Raw genomic sequence first — 8,051 nt, forward strand, 5'->3', positions numbered from 1 at the left:
GTCCTTTTTAGCATGTTTTTGCATGGTTTCCATACTTGGTACTTAATTGTACTAACCCCTTCCTTTCCCTTTCGACTAAAGTGTAGGGACTTGGAGATGTTGATATTCTATGGTTGATGGATAGGTTTCTAAGGTGTTTGAAGATGAAGACTTAGTGAGTCCTCATAGATTCGAGGACAATACCCAATATGTTCTTTTATGTCTTTTTAGTATTGTTTAAGTTGTGTACGGGATTAGTCCCGAATTTTGTACTCTAAAGTATTAGATGGTTATGAGACATCATGTATAAAGTCTAGAAAGTCTTCCGCTTGCTATTATTTTTATTTAAATGTTTTCTTGGTAAAGAAAGTTTTAAATTCATTATGTTTTTAGTGTTATGCGATGAATGAATGCTAAGAGGCTTGTATTAGACCTCCGAGAGGTCGAGTACGCCGGTTACGACTAGGGGGTGCCCTCGGGTCGTGACACCTATAAATTGAAATATCATTCACCAATGTAAAACAAACTTGAATAAGAAGAAAAGTCTTCTCCTTCATCTACTTATCTTCCTTAAAATAACTTTTCTCATCTTCTTTAAGAAAACTTTCTATTCATAATCTCAATAAAGAGGAACGATATAAGACATCAGATCAACAATATTTATGGATACTACTTCTCTGTAAGTTTATGGAGAAAAAAAAATCCCAAATTTGCAGTGCTCAAATAGCGTTTTCGATTCAAAATAAAAAAACACAATATGCTTTCAAACAAGTGAGTGACACATACTCTATCATTTATTTTAAGAATCTTTTGCACATAATTTGGCAATTGTTAACAACTATTTTTTACTGACAAACTACAAAAACAATATTCAAATGAAAAGCAAACATCCATGACTCTGATACCAATTTTAGAAATCAGAGCAATATCGATGGATTATGTACCTTATATTTGTAGCGAAAGTCCTTAATTTTGGTACCAAATATTATTCACTCTTCGAAACACTGAAAAATAAATATTACAATTCACGAAGTTATCGAGACTAAATAAATCATTTTTTAAACCATAATAAATATATCCAAATATACTATTAAAAGAAAATTAAATGTTAAAGTCAACCACAATCAGATTTGACCACTTGTATAACCCATGTAACAATAATTAAAATAAGTACTTTATTAACATAATATAGTAATACTCATCCACTGTCAATTTTCCATAAAAAACAGTAGGACTTCATGATCCCCAAGGAAATGTACAAATACTTTATTAACATAAAATAGTAGTACTTCATTAAAAGAATAGTGAGAACATTCGTGTTTTTTTGTTTTTTTTAACACCAAATAGAAAGAAGCATAAAGATGTCCACGTAGTCTACCACACGATTCTGTCTTTTTCTTTTAATTTTTTCATTAAAAAAACTAACAGTACTAGACCATTTCAAGTTCCCATAAAACTTAAAAGTTTTTCTCCTTTTCATTATACAATATAACTCTTAGAATTTACTCATCTTCTCCCTTATATTACTTCCATGATCACAAAAAAAAGGACCAAAACATGATTAGAAAAAATACATAGATATGAAAATCTCTCCTCTTTTTCACTACTCCAAATGAAAGTTTATGGAGTAACAATTTTATTTTTACAAATCTATATCGGTCAAAAAAATTTCAAATCTATAACCAGATTCAAACTTCTTGATCTATATTAGGTCATCTTATTTTTCTTCCAGGTGTGCAACAATTCTGTCATCTATTTTAGATGTTTCCTTAAAGAAATTTAGAACACTAAATACCAAGAATTTTCACACAGTTTTCTTAGAACGAAAATAAATCAATCCACTAGAGTAAAATTTCAAGAAAGCATTATGCAAACAGGAATAACTAATCATGGCTCTGATATCTTTGTTAGAAATCAGAGCAATATCGATAGATTATGTACCTTATATTTGCAGTGAAAGTCCTTGATTTTGCTACCAAAATGAATTGCTCCACAATCACTCTTCGAATCACTAGGAAACAAAGATTATTATTCACAAATTTATCGAGACTAAATAAATCATTTTTCTCAATCATAATGAATATATCCAAATATCATCATATGCCTATTGAAAGAAAATTAATGTAACACCCCGAAAATTTCTAAGTTAAGACTCGAATCATTCTTCATTTACTTGTAGGATCATATCAGGTGATTCATGAATTACCCATATGTGTAAAGGTAAATTATTTAGTATGAGAATGATTTAGATATGAATTAAGGTCACTAGAATCTCCTAACAAAAATTTGAGTTGAAATTTTCCTTACCGATTAAGTTATAATGTAAGATTCTACTTGGGTCAACTTCAAACCACCATATCTCTTAAAATATAAAGAGTTACGTGACCCGTAACCTATCAAATTAAAAGTATTTGAATTATCTTTCCAACGCCACAAATTTCGCATCAATCCATTTTTTGAGTAAAAAGTTATGACCATTTTAGTAACTTGGTACAGTGTAGTGACGAATTAGCCGACGGAAAAATATTTAAAAAGGTCGTTTTCATCTTTTTACCTCTAAGAAAACCCTAAATAAATTTCTTGACAAATATAAGGCTCAAAACAATCAGATTTGCATCTCTTAATACATCATTCTCTTCTCTCTCAAACCCTAAGACAAAACCCTAAGAAAAAATCAAAGTAGAAGACTTCATTCAAGATTCTTTCTATCTTTTTCAAGATTCTTCTTCAAGGTAAGTCTTTCTCCAAGAATTTCATTCTTTCCAACTCAAATTCCTCCATACAATTATGAATCACTAATGAAAATCATAATTCTTGGCCTTAGAGTTTCAAGAAACTAATTCAAGAAATCTCAAGAAAGGTTTTTTTATTTTTCTCCTTCAAGCTAGTGTTTCAAGACTTCTAATCAAATTCTTCTTCAAGATTCTTCAAGAACCTTGTTCTTCCAGGTATGTAAGGCTATTATAGTGTTGGACTAGTTCATCCTCACGCCCTACATCTACTTTCAAATTAGTAAAAGAGAAATCTAGGATTCTACCCCTAGATTTGAGTATTCTTGAGATGAGTTGATTTTGAATTCTTGAGTTCCTAAATCTTTTTGAAATTATATCCCTAATTATTGAATTTCTATATGTTATGCATTAAGATCCTTGTAACACCTCTCCATTTGAAAGAGCTAGAAAGAGTCAGAATTGGAAATAGTCATTTTAGGAAAGAATAAAAATCTCGAAATTTGTTAAGTTATGTTAAGTTTGAGTTTTGGGTCAACTTCAAATGACCATAAATCCTAGGTCGGGATGAGTTACGTGTGCTTTCATATATCGTAGAAAATATCTTGGAATTATCTTTCCAACGCCGGCAAGTTTGCGTGATTCCGAGTTCGTATGAGTGAGATATGCCCATTTGAAGTTGGGTTGTTCAAATAAGGAAAGTCTAATCCGGATTTTTGAATGGCATTATGGTCTTTTCCATACCCTATTATTTTCATTTCATTTTTGGTAATTAGTTGGGGTCTAAACTGAACTTGGTCAGTTTACACTTATGGAAAAGAGTTAGGGTTTTGAGAGAAGAGAAAAGAAGAGGAGAAAAGAGGAGAAGAAGCAAGGATTCGTCGATTTCTTGGAGAATTGCGTGTGGATTTCGCCAAGGGTTGATCCCTACGAGGTATGTGAGATCACATAACATTGGTTTAGTTTACCCACATGCCAATCATGATTCAATTCAAGCGAAGTTGTAATGTTTTGAAAGCAAATCCTATGAGTTCTTGATGTTAATTAGTTTGAAATCTTGTGGGTTCTTGTTGTTGAAGTTTCTTGATGTTGATTCATGTATTTAGGTGTGATTTCGAGTTGAATCTTGTATATATTGAGGGTATAGTCGATTCTAAGTGTTTGGGAAAAGAACTAAGTTGGAATAAGGGGTTTAGAGTTAAAAAATGAAGGAGAAAAGTCGGAGTTCACCTGGACAAGGGCCTGGGGCGCCACCCCAGCCATTGCGCCCCAAGTGGGGCTCTGAAGTATGGGCTCTAGGGCTCTGCGCCAGCCAGTGCGCCCCACCCCAACCTCTGAAGTTTTAAGGCTGGCGCCCCGCGCTCGCGGGGACCCAGGGACGCTAGTTCTTCCCATTCTTCTCGCTTCTTTTCGTACTAGTTCCTTAGCAACGTACCTATGTTTCCTAGTTGATTCCAACACTCTAAGATACGTCTAAACATTATTAAATCAACCATAAACATGAGATCATGAACCTTGAACCCATAAATCAATTCAAGGAAAGTTAAGAGTCAAGCTAAGAAGTTAAGAATCAAGTCAAGAGAAGTTCATAAGAGTTTTTCAAAAGTCTTTTACAAACGTTTTAACTTCGTTTCAAGACTTAAGTTTTGAGTTAACTAAAGAATAAGAATAAGAGTAAGAGTTCATTTCTTCAAAGATTATATGGGAACTAAGTATTCCCAAGAGTTAAAATGTTTTCACATTTGAGCAAGAAAGGAAACACCGATTTCCAAGAGAGTTTTTAAGCTAAGTTTTGAGTAATTATCTCAATCCAAAGAAAGAGTTTGTTTTAAAAACATATGAGCTAAGTATATTTTTGGGAGTAGTATTGAGCACCGATATGGGGATGCGAGTTCATAATAACTCAGGTCTCCATAAATCATGTAGCCATCATGGGTAGAAAATGATCATACTTTTTAGATGATTCCTTAGTGATTTTTAGCATAGACTAGTGTATCCACTTAGTTAGTTATTGCGTCCTATATGACGGTAAAGTATAGGACAGTTCTGACAGCGTGGGAAAGACGTTGTATTATCACTTCGGCTCATAGTGATGGTTATCGGTTAGAGAAACTCCACACAAATTATATTAATTTATTATATGAGTAAGTTGAGTTGTTATTGCATTTCTTTAATAAACTGAGTTGCTTTCTACTGTTTTAAAAGCTTTCCATATATTGCATATGTATTGTTGCTTTATATTTAGTTAAGTTATTCATGAGTTGAGTAAAGCCAAGGTAAGTGTTTCTTTCAGATTCCTTTCAAGCTTACGTTATGTTTAGTATTCCCCTCGCAGACTTGTAAATTCAATGTACTGATGCCATTTGGCCTGCATTATTTTATGATGCAGACACAGGTAACCAGGATCAACATCCAGTGCCTCGTTGATCCAGTTCAGCACTCAGAGTTAGTTGGTGAGCCTCCTTGCTTTTCGGAGGACCCCTTTATCATTTGATTTAGTACTTTAGTGTTAGGATGATTGGGGGTCTTGTTTTGACATCCCTCTTTGTTTTAGATGCTTCATAGACAAGTAGTTATAGTTCTTTAGTCTTTCCGTTTTCAATTGTATACGTTAAGACTTGAGTTGCCATTTTTGGCTAAGTTATTATCTCTTGAAGTTATTTGCATAAGTTATATCTTGAGACTGTTTCTTGATTATTAAGTCTTTCGCTATGAGTTAATCTAGTCCAGGGTTCGCTTGGGGTAGCAATGGTTCTTGAGTGCCAGTCCCGCCCAGGGTGTAGGCTCAATGAGTGAAAAACTTGTTATTAGAGCACAAAGTTCAAGAGTCTTAGGGAGTCTATGAAGCCGTGTTTGTAGAGTCCTAGTTATCGGTGTGAAGCGCGCCACATCTATAATTAGGAGGTTGCAACACTTAAGAAATTAGCTCACTTCTTTCACACTCATTTCGTGCGTTAGAGTTTGATCTTTAGAAAGTTTCTTCTAATTCATGCTTGCGCGTGTTTTTAGGTAATCATGCCTTCACGAAGAGCTGTTAGAGGTCCTCCTGTTAGAAGGAATGTCAATGAGCAAGGGGTAACTAATGCACCTGAAGTGCAACCCCAAGGAGAAGTCACGAATGCTGAGTTCAGGGAAGCGATCCGGATGTTAAGCCAAGTTGTGACCAACCAAGCTGGGAAACAAAAGGGGGCTCAACAAGAAGAAGCTGATACTTTGAGGATCCGAGAGTTTTTGAGGATGAATCCTCCAAGTTTCACTGGTTCAAGCACTTCTGAGGATCCAGAGAACTTTATTGAGGAACTGAAAAAAGGTATTTGAGGTTATGAACGTTGTCGATGCTGAGCAAGTAGAACTAGCTGCATATCAGAGTTGGTGCTGGGTTAGCTGAAAATCAAAGTTTATCTGGTCCCTGAAAAACTGAAGTATGTTGCTAGGATTTGGTTTGACTAGTGTAAGAAGGGTAGAGCTGAGGGAGCACCACGTGTGAGTTGGGCTTGCTTTGATGAGGCCTTCTTGGGGCATTTCTTTTCCCAAGAATTCAGAGAGGCCAAGGTACGAGAGTTTCTCACCCTTAAGCAAGATTCACTAAGTGTTCATGAGTATGGCTTGGAGTTCACCCAACTTTCCCGATGCTCCGGGGATGGTTACGGATATGAGAAGCTGGATAAGTCTTTTTGTTGCTGGGTTGTCCCATCTGTCAAGCAAAGAGAGAAAGGCAGCCATGCTAATTAGGGACATTGATATAGCAAGGTTAATGGTCTATGTGCAATGGGTTGAGGAGGAGAAGTTGAGGGATAGGGAGGAATTCAGAAATAAGAAGGCTAAGTCGTCAGTGAATGAGTCAGAGCAGAAAAGAAATAATGTGAACCAGTCTTCTTTCCAACAAAAGCAAAAGGGACCTGCTCCATCATCTGCTAGTGCACCTGCACCCAGAAACAAAGGTGGGTATAATAGTCAGAATTCCCAACACTTTAGAGCTAGACCTGCACAGTCTCAGGTTAGTGTGGCACAAGGAGGTAACTGGGCTCTTGCATGTGCTAAGTGTGGTAGAACCCACCCAGGTAAGTGTCGCAATGGCACTATAGGTTGTTTCAAGTGTGGACAAGAGGGCCACTTCATGAAAAAGTGCCCTAAGAACTGGCACGGTAGTGGGAATCAGGGCAATAAAGCCCAATCTTCATTTGTTGCTCCACCAGATAGGGCTGCACCTAGAGGAGCTACTTCCGGTGCTGGCGGAGGAGCAAACCACCTTTATGCGATCACTAGTCGTCAAGAGCAAGAGAATTCTCCAGATGTTGTCACTGGTACGATCAAAGTCTTTACTCTTGATGTTTATGCTTTGCTAGACCCAGGATTAAGTTTACCTTTTGCGACTCCATATGTAGCAAATAATTTTGATGTTCTTCCTGAGAAACTCTGTGAACCCTTTTGTGTTTCTACACATATTGGGGAGTCTATTCTAGCTGAGTGAGTATATCGTGATTGTGTCATTTTCATCAATCACAAGGACACCACGACTGATTTCATCGAATTAGACATGGTAGATTTTGACGTCATTCTAGGTATGGACTGGCTTCATGCATGTTATGCCTTTGTTGATTCTAGAACTTGAGTTGTCAAGTTTCAGTTTCCAAATGAGCCAGTCTTAGAGTGGAAAAATAGTTTAGCAGTAACTAAGGATCATTTTATGTCATACCTTAAGCCAAAAAAGTAAGTTTCCAAGGGGTGTGTGTGTCACTTAGTCCGAGTTAATGACTCTAGTGTTGAGATACCTCATATTCAGTCAGATTCAGTAGTAAAAGAGTTTCCAGAAGTCTTTCCTGATGACCCAGAGTCCCTCTTGAGAGATAAATAGACTTTGACATACACATTCTTCTAGATACTCGTCCTATATCTATTCCGCCATATAGAATGGTCCCAGCAGATTTGAAAGAGCTAAAAGAGCAGTTGAAAGATCTCCTAGATAAAGGCTTCATTCGACCAAGTGTCTCACATTGGGGCGCTCCGGTCTTATTTGTGAGGAAGAAGGATGGTTCCCTTAGAATGTGTATAGATTATTGCCAGTTGAACAAGGTTACCATCAAGAATAAGTATCCTCTTCTGAGAATTGTGTCACGCCTCGAGCCTACACCCTGGGTGGGACTGGCACTCGTGAACCATTGCTGGCCCAAAACGAACCCTTGACCTGACTTACTTACTCAACAGAAGACTTAAACACAAGAAATAGTCTCAAAGGATAACTCATGTAATGTCTTAAAGAAATATTAAACTTAGCCAAAATGGCAACTCAAGTCTTGAATGTATACAACTGAAAACGGAAAGACTAAAGAACTATAACTACTC

Source organism: Solanum tuberosum, unplaced genomic scaffold (assembly GCF_000226075.1).
Source record: "Solanum tuberosum cultivar DM 1-3 516 R44 unplaced genomic scaffold, SolTub_3.0 scf00001, whole genome shotgun sequence".
Taxonomy (NCBI): Eukaryota; Viridiplantae; Streptophyta; class Magnoliopsida; order Solanales; family Solanaceae; genus Solanum; species Solanum tuberosum.